At 41.9% G+C, this 10,514-nt stretch overlaps 1 pseudogene; it reads right to left on the reverse strand.

Annotated features, from left to right (window-relative positions):
- Window positions 1-1,607: 1,607 nt before the first annotated feature.
- LOC118831655 lies at window positions 1,608-2,469 on the reverse strand (annotated as a pseudogene).
- Window positions 2,470-10,514: the final 8,045 nt, after the last annotated feature.

The raw sequence follows: 10,514 nt of genomic DNA on the forward strand, positions 1-10,514 counted from the left end.
ACTGCCATCTCCATGATTTTCCATAAGCAGAATATCTTATCTCCGTTGTTTACTCTGTCTGGTCATTAACTCTGGCAGTAATTTCCATCTCTCTTCCATTTCTCTTCCATTTCTTTTGAGCTGAACAAGCTTCTCCCATCCTTCTTACCAAGAAGAGGATCTGCCACTTATGTATGTGGTAGAAGCCTCTTTCCCTCTCTGACAAAGGGAAAAGAGACTTACCCATAAAACTAAATAGGAAAGGCAGTCCCACAATTTCAGGAGCCTCCGGCAATAGATAGAATTAATTGATAAATCAATCCCCGGGAATTCAATAAGAGCCTACTCTGTGCTAGGCATTGTGCTAAGCACTGGGGATACAAAGAAAGACAAACGACAGTCCCTGCTTTCAAGTAACTCATAGGATAATGGGGGAGACAGTACATGGACAACTATATACAAACAAGCTATATAGAGAATAAATTGGAAAAATCCAATTTATCCAATCCTTTGTTTTATAAGAAAGACATTCTGTAGAAGGTGAAATTTTATCTGGGATTTGAAAGAAGCCAGGGAAATTAGAAGGTAGAGCTGAGGAGGGAGAGCATTCCAGGCAGTGGGGTCAGCAGACAAAAATGTCCAGAGTCTGGAGACTTGTGTGAGGAAAAGCAAGGAGGCTAATGTATCACTGGGTGATAGAGTATGTGGGAGCAGAGGTTGTTGCCGCTGATCTTTGTTTTTGAAGAGGCCCAATGACATCATGGGGCTCTTGATGTCTTGACTTATATGTGAATTGGATTTAAGTGAGGCAGAATTGTGTACAAAGCTGTCAGGCTCACTCTCTCTTGCAGCATTATTAGTTCAGTGGCACGACAAAAGTCAGGACCACTGGTGATGGTCCAATATGCAGTGGATGACCTTGGTGTCTTTGTCTAACCAAGCTCTAAGTGCTACAAAGTGCCTGCTTCAGCTACCTTCATGGCTGTTGGAACAAATTGTTCTCATCTACCCATTCCACCGGGGGAAATCATCATATATTTGGGATAGACACCCCATCTAACTCATTGATGGGTTTGAGACCTCTTGGTTACCTCCAACCTGGTTTAGTTCATCTGCTGAGATGGTTTTACCAAGGTGTGTCTGCTGCTCATGCTACAACTTCTCGGGCCCGCAGGTAAGAGCTGGGTGACAGGTGGACCCCAAAGGTGGATGAGCAGTCCTGCAAAGGGCTCAGCAAGTCCCCCACACCAGATGTTCGAGTCCTCCCTGAGGGTTGGGGGTAAGGTGTAGCAAGACTGTAAGGATTGGAGGGGGCCAAGTGTGAAGGACTTTGAATATCAAACAAAGGCCTTTATCTTCTTCACAAGAATGGCTTGCTTCATGTCATATAACACTATATTTCTGTCAGAAGCACAATTACCTAAGATATCAGTCTCAATTGCATTAAATATAACATTGCTTATACTATCAAAGCCCCAAGTCATTAAACATAACAGGACTGATTTCTTGTTCATCCCGGATGTCCACCTATTTTCCACATATAGCAAAAATAGCTTTTTTTTTTCTTCTGGTGATGATCAATTCCTGTATATACTTTCTTTTTTTTTGTGCCTTTTCCTCCCCTTTATTTCATACTCCCACCACACCACCACAATAATGACTTCTTCTTAATTTAAACTAAAAACCATTAGGGGTTCTGGAAAGGTATGTGTGTGTGTGTGTGTGTGTGTGCGTACTGGGGAGAGGGGGAACGGTGTCACATCCTGAGGTGTTGGGGGGGAGGGGAGGAGACAAGTCAGCGGATGGTCTTGACAGGGCTCTTGAAGGTGCTGGCTGCCTGAAGCTGCAGTTGGTAGGCCATAGGGTGGATCTTGAAGCCATACAGCCTGGGCACAAATTGGTTGGCAGGCTGTTTGGGCCTGTACTCAGGTTGCACCATGAAGAGCATGTGAGGAAAGCCAGTGCCAAAGTAAGCACCATCTGTGTGGTGGTGCCTGGACGACTTGGGGGTGTAAACATCCATGCACTTGGGGCAGTACAGCTTCACCATGGCCTCACCTGGTATGTCTGACAGTCCAATGGGCAACATGGGCTGGTTTTCACAATATACACGGGGACAATAGCCAAAGTCTCCCTGCTGGTATTTTTCCACATCTGGGCGATGCCATGGTTTGTGAGGATGTAGTGGGCATGAATCAGTCCATACAGCCTCTCGGCTTCCTGCTCGATCAGGTCACTCTGGTTGGGGTTGTCCTCCAACTCCTCATCAGGTTCCAAGTCGAGGATCATGTCTAGTGCCTGCGTATAGTGGGGCACCTGTTCATTGAGCCCTGTGAGGTTGAACTTGTCTTGGATATAGTCTTCATCCACCTCGCAGAAGAACTCATTGCCACGAAGCCCACAGAACCATGAGATCCATGATACTTCCTCTGAGCTGCTCATCTTTATGTCAGCTACCGGGCCGGGGCTGGGGAGTGAGAGGGAGAGGTTGCTCCCAGGGGCGGCGGCGGCAGCAGCAAAGCCGCGCAGCGAAGTTAGCGGACCCGACAGCGGCAGGCGAAGGGGTGGCGGGGCAGGTCCACTGTCTTTCTGAATATTTTATGCAATGGGTCTTCTTCCTCTCCCTATTCTGATCTATTAATTTTCTACTGCTTCACAGTCTTGTCACCACCAATTGTATTGGACAATTGCAGGTACACATCCTTATACAAAAACCTTTTTTTTAAAAGATCCATCATATACTTGTGGATCATGGGTTCATGCTTTCCACATTCTAACCTCTCCTTCCCATACTCCAGGAAGCACAGCAGCCAGCTCTTTGGATTTTTACAGTGATGCTTACTTCATCTCTACAGGCATCAAGGGAGACAAGTAATCGCTTTGCAAATACTCATTCCAAATTGACAGCATTTAGAGCCTTTGTGTATGCTTGTTGGACTTCAAAAAGATACAATGTAGGATCATGTTTGTTTGGGTTTTTTTTACCTTAACCTTAAATTCATTTATATGAATAAACATAAAGAGAATAAATACAAAATAATTAAATAAAATTCTGTTTTATAGGGAGGGCACAAATAGTTGCGGGGATCAGGAAATCAATCAATCAGCCATTCATTTATTAAAGGCCTGCCATTTTCCAGAAACTGTACTAAGCACTGGGGATATACATACAAAGAATGAAACAATCCCTTATTGCAAGGAATTTACACTCTAATGGGAAGGACAATTGGTACATATATGAATATATGCGGCATAAATATAACATGAGAAAAAATGCACATGCTCTGACTTCTACTGAAGCCCAATGCATTTTGAATGCTGCTACATATAAGGGGTTACATGACTCCTGATTGACAGAGAGAATGTTGAGCCACTGCTGTATACTTGCAGAAGAGATTTACAAAAATATTTCCAGACATTCTTCAGAGTGACACATGGACAGAGTACCCTTCAATGAGGCTGTGGAAAATGAGAAAGATTTTGGAATGGCAGACATACTTGGAAAGCCAGCCACATCGTATCTCTGGTCTTGAGATTTTACAGACTGCTGAGAATGGACCTCCTGTGGATGAGATAGTTATCTCTCCAGATTTGAGCTCAGCTCTTACTTCACCACCAGCTGAAGAGCTCATTCATCTTATGGATTCTTTGGTATATTCTAATCAATATAACTTCTCGTATTTCTGTTGGCTGTTTTGCTTCGATAAATAAGTTTATTCAATATTTACTATCTGTGCTGGTCTCTTGTAGAACAAACATTTAGTGCGAAGGAACTAAATTTGATGACGGTAAACTAAGGGTTACCCTCCTGAAGAGTGATCAGGGAAGTAATTTTTGTTCTGAACTCATCATCATTACAAATATTTGAGGAGAACAGATAAATATATCCATATTCCTCTCAGAGACTGAAGGAAAGAGTACTTGGGCTTGGGTACTCCTGGGTCATACCTGCCTCCTCCCCTCTGCCCCAGCTAGCACAGTTCATCCCTCTCCGAAGAGGCAGACCAAACTTCAGATCTTATCTATTCATGCCACCCATGAGCAGCATTTCTATATTTAGATAATCCACATGGACACATATATTATACACAATCATATATGAAGTAGTTAAACACAAGGGAGGGCACTAGCAGTAGTAGAAAGGTGCTTCTTGAGTTAAGGGAGGAAAAAGTAAGAAAAAACAGAAAAGAGAGAACACAGAAGAGAAAGGATTCCAAGGAGTCTTGTCCCCATCTCCCAAAATTAGAAAGGAGCAGAGATCCACTGAGGAAGGGAGGATCACCTGTCTTTTCACAAAACAGATGGTGTATCCCTGCACATATCCCTGGAGGCCAACAGTGACTCTGAATGTCAATGGTATTTGGGCATTAAAGGGAAAAGCCATGTTAATACCTCTATAATACGCATTCTATTATTTAATAAAAATTACTCTTTGGAACTAATTCTGAAAGGGTGACTTCCCTTCAGGGCAATGCTGTGTGGGGCTGGCTATTATTTGTCATGTCTTAATTGCCCATAAAAATAATTGTCCTTGAAATTGGCCATTTGTGGCTCTAATAAGGCCTTGCACATGAGTGACCAACTGCCCTTGAAGCGACTCTGCTACAGGTGGATTGCTTGAGTGCTACTTTGAGTACCTCAGACTCTCCTGGGAGTGAGAAATAGAAAGAGAATCAGGAAGAGAACCTCTCTTGCTCCCTCAAACAAGTTTGTCCTCCTTCTTTGGGGGAGGGAGTTAGAGGGGGTGCTTCTGCTGTATTTAATTGAATTGCTGTCACCTAGGGAAAATAACACTAGAAGATTTAAGGCAAACTCTCTGTCACCCTCAAATTTCTCTACTTTTCAGCTTCTAAGAAGTAGGGAGGATTAAGTCGATATTTATAAAAAAAACACTTGGAAGAGGAAAAGTGTTAAGTATTATTGGGAGCAGGTACAGGTTAGAGATCCTAAACAAAAGAAAACACCCTCCAAATGAAAGAAGGGTGACTTTGAATTGGCTTTTTTCTAGGTAGGTACTAAAATGTCACCAAATGTCTGGGTTGGAAGGGATTGGAGACACTGAATTCGACCACTTTCATTTTTTCAGATGAAAGATTTTCACAGCCTAACTAAAGCACAGTCTCTAAAAACCTTTTCTTTGAGAATACCTTCCATATCCTCCATATAGATCTTGTGGGGGCCATCTCCAGTTGGTCTAATCCATATCTGGCCGCTAGGCCCAGATGGCTCCAGAGGAGAAAGGGAGGAAGATGACTTTGCACAGCCTTCTCTCATTTAAATCCAACTCACAAGTCATGGCATTACCTCCCTGATGTCATGGTCCTCTTTGAGAATGAAGACCAAACAACAATATATGCAGGGGTATGTTAGTCAATGTTTAACAACTGGATCTCTGGGGAAAAACGCATGCATGACATACTTCTAAGTTTAATTTTTATTATTAACATTTTCTCCAATGCTTGCTTGATAAAAAAAGCCTTAGTTTGTAGTATTTGCCAATTTCTGATGTGTAAATGCTGACACTGAAAATTTAACAATTGGCTCTCATTGGAACTGGCTCCAGCACACCTCTGCTTGAACCATCTATTCCTTGTCTTTCTCAATGCCACTACCCTGGTTCAGACCCAGGTTACTTCACACCTAGTCTGTAAGTATAATCTTCTCATTCATCTCCCTGCTTCCATTCTCATCCATCTTCCTGATAATTTCTGTATCTATTATCCAATAGGTTTATATCATAGGATCTTCCTCCTGACTTTGCATAATGTCTCTATCCTCAAGCCTTAAATGACTCTTTATTGCCTAAAGGGTAAATTTTGTTTTTGTTCAGTCATTCCAGTTGGGTCCAACTCTTCATGACTCCATTTGGTGTTTTCTTGGCAAAGATACTGGAGTAGTTTGCCATTTCCTTCTCCAGCTCATTTTACAGATGAGGAAACTGAGGCAAACAGGGTAAAGTGAATTGCCTAGGGTCACACAGCTAGTAAATGTCTGAGACTGGATTTGAATTCTTGACTCCAGGCCCCAGGCACCACCTAGCTGTCCCATAATCTGACATTCATGGTCCTCCTCAATCCAGTTTAAATGTATCTTTCCTATCTACCACTGTTCGCCTTGATTCTGGTTAGCTGGTTTCCTCATTCTCCCCCATGCCTGACCCATCTAACTTTAAAGATCCAGGTCAATTTTTACTTCTATTGGGCAATCCTCCATGACTGCCCAACCTACACTTCTTTCTCCCTACTCAGAACTCTGAAAGAGCATAAGCATCTATCCCACCCATCTGAAAATGATTCTTAACTTAACTTTAAACTGACTTCTTCCTTTTAACATGCCAATGTCCTATCTTCCCAACAAAGCTGTGAGCTTCTCAAGAGAGGTACTACTACTTATATATTTCAATTCAATTCAGTGAGTGTTCGTTAAGTAGCTGCTATGTCCTAGGCACTGTGCTAGGGATGCAAACACAAACCAAAATGTCCCCTGTCCTATAATATAGATAAGAGTCTACATATTTACTTCTTTATTGTCCATAGTGCCTAGCAAAGAGCTAGACATGCAGTAGGTCCTCAGTGAATATTGTTTGATAGAACATAAGAGTTACATGGTAAATACTATTGACTTCTACCTGTCAGAATACATACTATACATATCCACTTATCAGGAGATTTCTGAATTTAAACTTAAGCCCATGAATAAAGAGCACAAAAAAGGCCACTAGAAATCATTTCTGGGCCTTAAAAGGCTACAGGGCCACAGTTTGTGGCACAGTATCACCCAATCTGAGACAGCTAGATGGAGCAGTGGGTAGAGTACCAGGCCTGGATTCAGGAAGTCCTCAGTTCAAATCCGGTCTCAGACACTTACTAGCTGTGTGACCCTGGGCAAGTCATTTAACCCCATTTGGCTCTGTTTCCTCATCTGTAAAATGAGCTGGAGAAGGAAAAGGCTAACTATTTCAGTATCTCTGCTAATAAAATCCCAAATGTGATCACAAAGAACCGGATGTGACTGAAAGACAACTGAATAACAATTCAGATTCCAAATCTCTGGGTTCTAATCCTAACTCAATCATCAACTACTTGTAAGATTCTGGGCATATTACAATCCCTCTGGGCCTCAATTTGTTAATTGTAAAATAAGAAGGCTGAACCAAATAGTCTTGAGTATATCTTAGAGCTCTAACTCTATACTCCTGTGATTCCATGTAAGGTAGCATCAGTGACAACAATTGGTCCTCAGTTCTCCTCTAGGGAAATTGGGTTTAAAATGGCACCAAAGTTGAACCCCAAAAAGAGAGAACTGCAATATTCAGAGACAGAAGGGGTGACAGAGATCATCTAATCCAAGCTCTTAATTTTCCAAATAATGAAAACAAGGCCTGGAGAGATTCAATGACTTTTCCAGTGTCAGATATAAAGTAAGTTGAAGGGCTGGGATTTGAGCCAAATTTCCTCAGCTTCAAATCCAATGCGTTTTTATTTCTATTATACCATACCAAGTATCAACCGAATTCTCTTTTCTGAGATTTCCTTCCTCTCATGAATCCAAATCGATACCCAAGTCCTACACCAAGCCAACATCTCCTTCCTTCAACATTTCTGTCTTCTCAGTCTTATTGCATTTTAATCCTTAAATATTCCTTAGTATTCAGTGGTAGGTTTTCAGGAGCCTTGCTATAGTCACTGAGTTCATTTATTATTCTTTCTATTTCTAACCTTGCTTGCTCCCATGACTATGTGGCACTTTTCTGTGGAACAGAGGGTAGTGGGGCAGATACCAAATAGGCTACTATTCCACCACTACGATCAACATACAATTCTTTCAACCTGTGGCTCAATGGTGGTCATCACAACATCTGGTTCTCCATTGCTGCTTAAAATTTCAGGATATCTGGTCCCCATTATCTGGCCTTTTTGAAAAACACCCTTGTTTATGGCCTTGAGCCTTTGATCTGTCTACTCAAAGAAGGATCATAGGATCATTTCAACCCATAGCCTCACTTTTCAAGCCTCATTAGAAATAAAGAGGTAGTTCTCATCTTTCATACAATGACCATGCACAGATAACAGTGACCCAAGCTGCTATTCCATTTTGAGATTCAAAACTGCTCACAATAATTCTCTGAGCCCCTATTCACTGGTCTTCTCCTTTAAATCAACCAGACTTTATCTCATTTCTTCATCATAGTGAAAATAAGAAAAATTTACTTAGGTTGGGACATCAGAAGGCATTTATCTAGTCTCCCCTCCTCATGTTGTAGATGAGGAAATTGAGCCTGGCAGAAACAGGATTCCAATATAGGTCCTCGGGCACCAAAACCCAGGCTCTTCCTAGCCCGCCAGTCTGAGCACCCAAGAGCAAAGCCAACACTCAAGCTACCTGCTGTGGCCCATAGATGCTTCTCTGCTCTTCATTACTCTATGGAAAAGAAACTGAAATAACCAACAAGTTCTACCCCACCCCCCATAAGCAATCACAGTCCTTGCACCTCTGCCCATGAAACTTGTTCTTACTTGTGGGTCCAAACAGAAAAAAAAAAACCACTTCCAGAGGCCAGCATTTCCCATTCTCTTCTCCCCTCCCCCCGACCTCGCCTACATAAATTAAAATCACTCTAAAAACAGAAGAGTTGAGGCAGAACCCTGTAATCATCCACTTGTGAAACCACACAAATTAACCAGGTTAATAATTAATACGGGCGAACCCAGTGCCCAAGCCTTGAAACTGGTAGCTGCCTAGGCTGGTTTTTATGGCTGCCCTTTGAACAGTCAGAGATTCCATTTTATTGGGTGGCAGCCTGGCGGTGGTCTCTCTCTTTGTTTTTTGAACTCTGGAATTTTTATGTGTATGTACACATACACACACACACACATACACACACACACACTCACAGAGACTCACACATTCTTTTTTTTTCTCTTATTTTTTTTTCCTCCTTCTGCTCTGTGGAATATAACCGAACCCATTTATAGCAATGAGAGAAATGCCTTGCTAAGGGTTTTATAGTTACAGTGGCGATAGGCCCCAAGCTGCACACACTAATAACACTCTAATTTTATGTCATTAGTTAACAAGAGTTCTTAGGTTTTTCTTGTGCAACATCTCAGATTTAATTACACAGCTAAGTCTCAAATGGGCATGTCAAACACGGATTATGTATTTTTAAAATACATATGGTATGTAATTACTATTAACACTGGCCTCTCCTGCTCTTAATGGTATCCCAAGATAGAGTCTGCCGGCAATTACAAGTAGCCCTTATTAAAATATGTGCTGCCTCCCACATCAAATAAAATTAATCAGTAACAAGCTGTCACGGTATTAGGTCATTTCCCCACATACGGTAACTCAATGAATGCCTTATCTGATGGGCTACTATGTAAGACTTTAGGAATTCTCCTCATCTGTATCTCTATGTTCCTTTTGTTTTCTTTGTTATTTTTGGTTGTGGTGCATCTGAACTTGCAGTCACAGACCCAGAGTTTGAGTCCTGGTTTTGCCTGTTACTACTCATGTAACATGGAGCAGGTCACTTTAGTTCTCTAGACCTGAGTTTCTTCATCAGAAAAATGAAAGACTAGATTACATAGCTTCCATCTCCACTGAGTGGTATCTGGCACTTGTTTCCATTAGTTCTGAAGGAAAAAGTTGCTCTGAGAGAATCCATGGAGACCATTAGGAGAAGCCAACTGATGAATCTATCCCTGCCCCAAGCTTGGAAGGTCCAGCTCTCTCATCCTCTGCTTCTTAGAATCCCTAATTTACTTTAACAGTCAGCTCAAGAGGCTCATTCTATATAAAGCCTTTCTTGGTCCTCTCAGCTGCTATTTCCTGCCCCACCAAGCATCACTGTGTTTATGTAGATCCTTTCATAAATGCATATTGTCTCTCCCAATAAAATGTAATCTCCTTGAGGGCAGGTACTGTTGCATTTTTGTCTTTATATCTCCATGCATAGCCTAGTGCCTAACTTATAGTTACTTGTCCTTCGTTCTCAAAGAGAACCCAAATGATGTCACTATGTTGCAGTCAAAGTATGGTGTCCCACTGTGGCTGATCAGAACAATGGGGGCCATCTCCAGCCATTCTGATCTATATCTGGCCACTGGACCCAGATGGCTCCAGAGGAGAAAGTGAGGCTAGTAACCTTGCACAGCCCTCCCTCACTTAAATCCAATTCACTTGCAAGTCATGGCATCACCTTCCTGATGTCATGGTCCTCTTCAAGAACGAAAGACAAGCCACAAGATCAGAACAATATGCGCTTGGAACACTCTACCACAGGTTGGGCACAAATAGTCCATGTATGGACAAGCTTATAGTAGATAATAAATGTTTGCTGATTGACTGACAAATGGTTATTTAGAAAATGTAAGGAGAAATCTGATGATGACCCTTAACTGTATCTATCATGGATATGACTGATAAACACAGTCCTCAGTTCTTCTGAACTGCATTTTCTAGTGAATGTTTTTAGTGGATACCTTTCAGCCTGGATACCTCCAGGCCCCACTTTTCTTGACATTTGCCAA

Source organism: Trichosurus vulpecula, chromosome 1 (genome assembly GCF_011100635.1).
Source record: "Trichosurus vulpecula isolate mTriVul1 chromosome 1, mTriVul1.pri, whole genome shotgun sequence".
NCBI lineage: Eukaryota > Metazoa > Chordata > Mammalia > Diprotodontia > Phalangeridae > Trichosurus > Trichosurus vulpecula.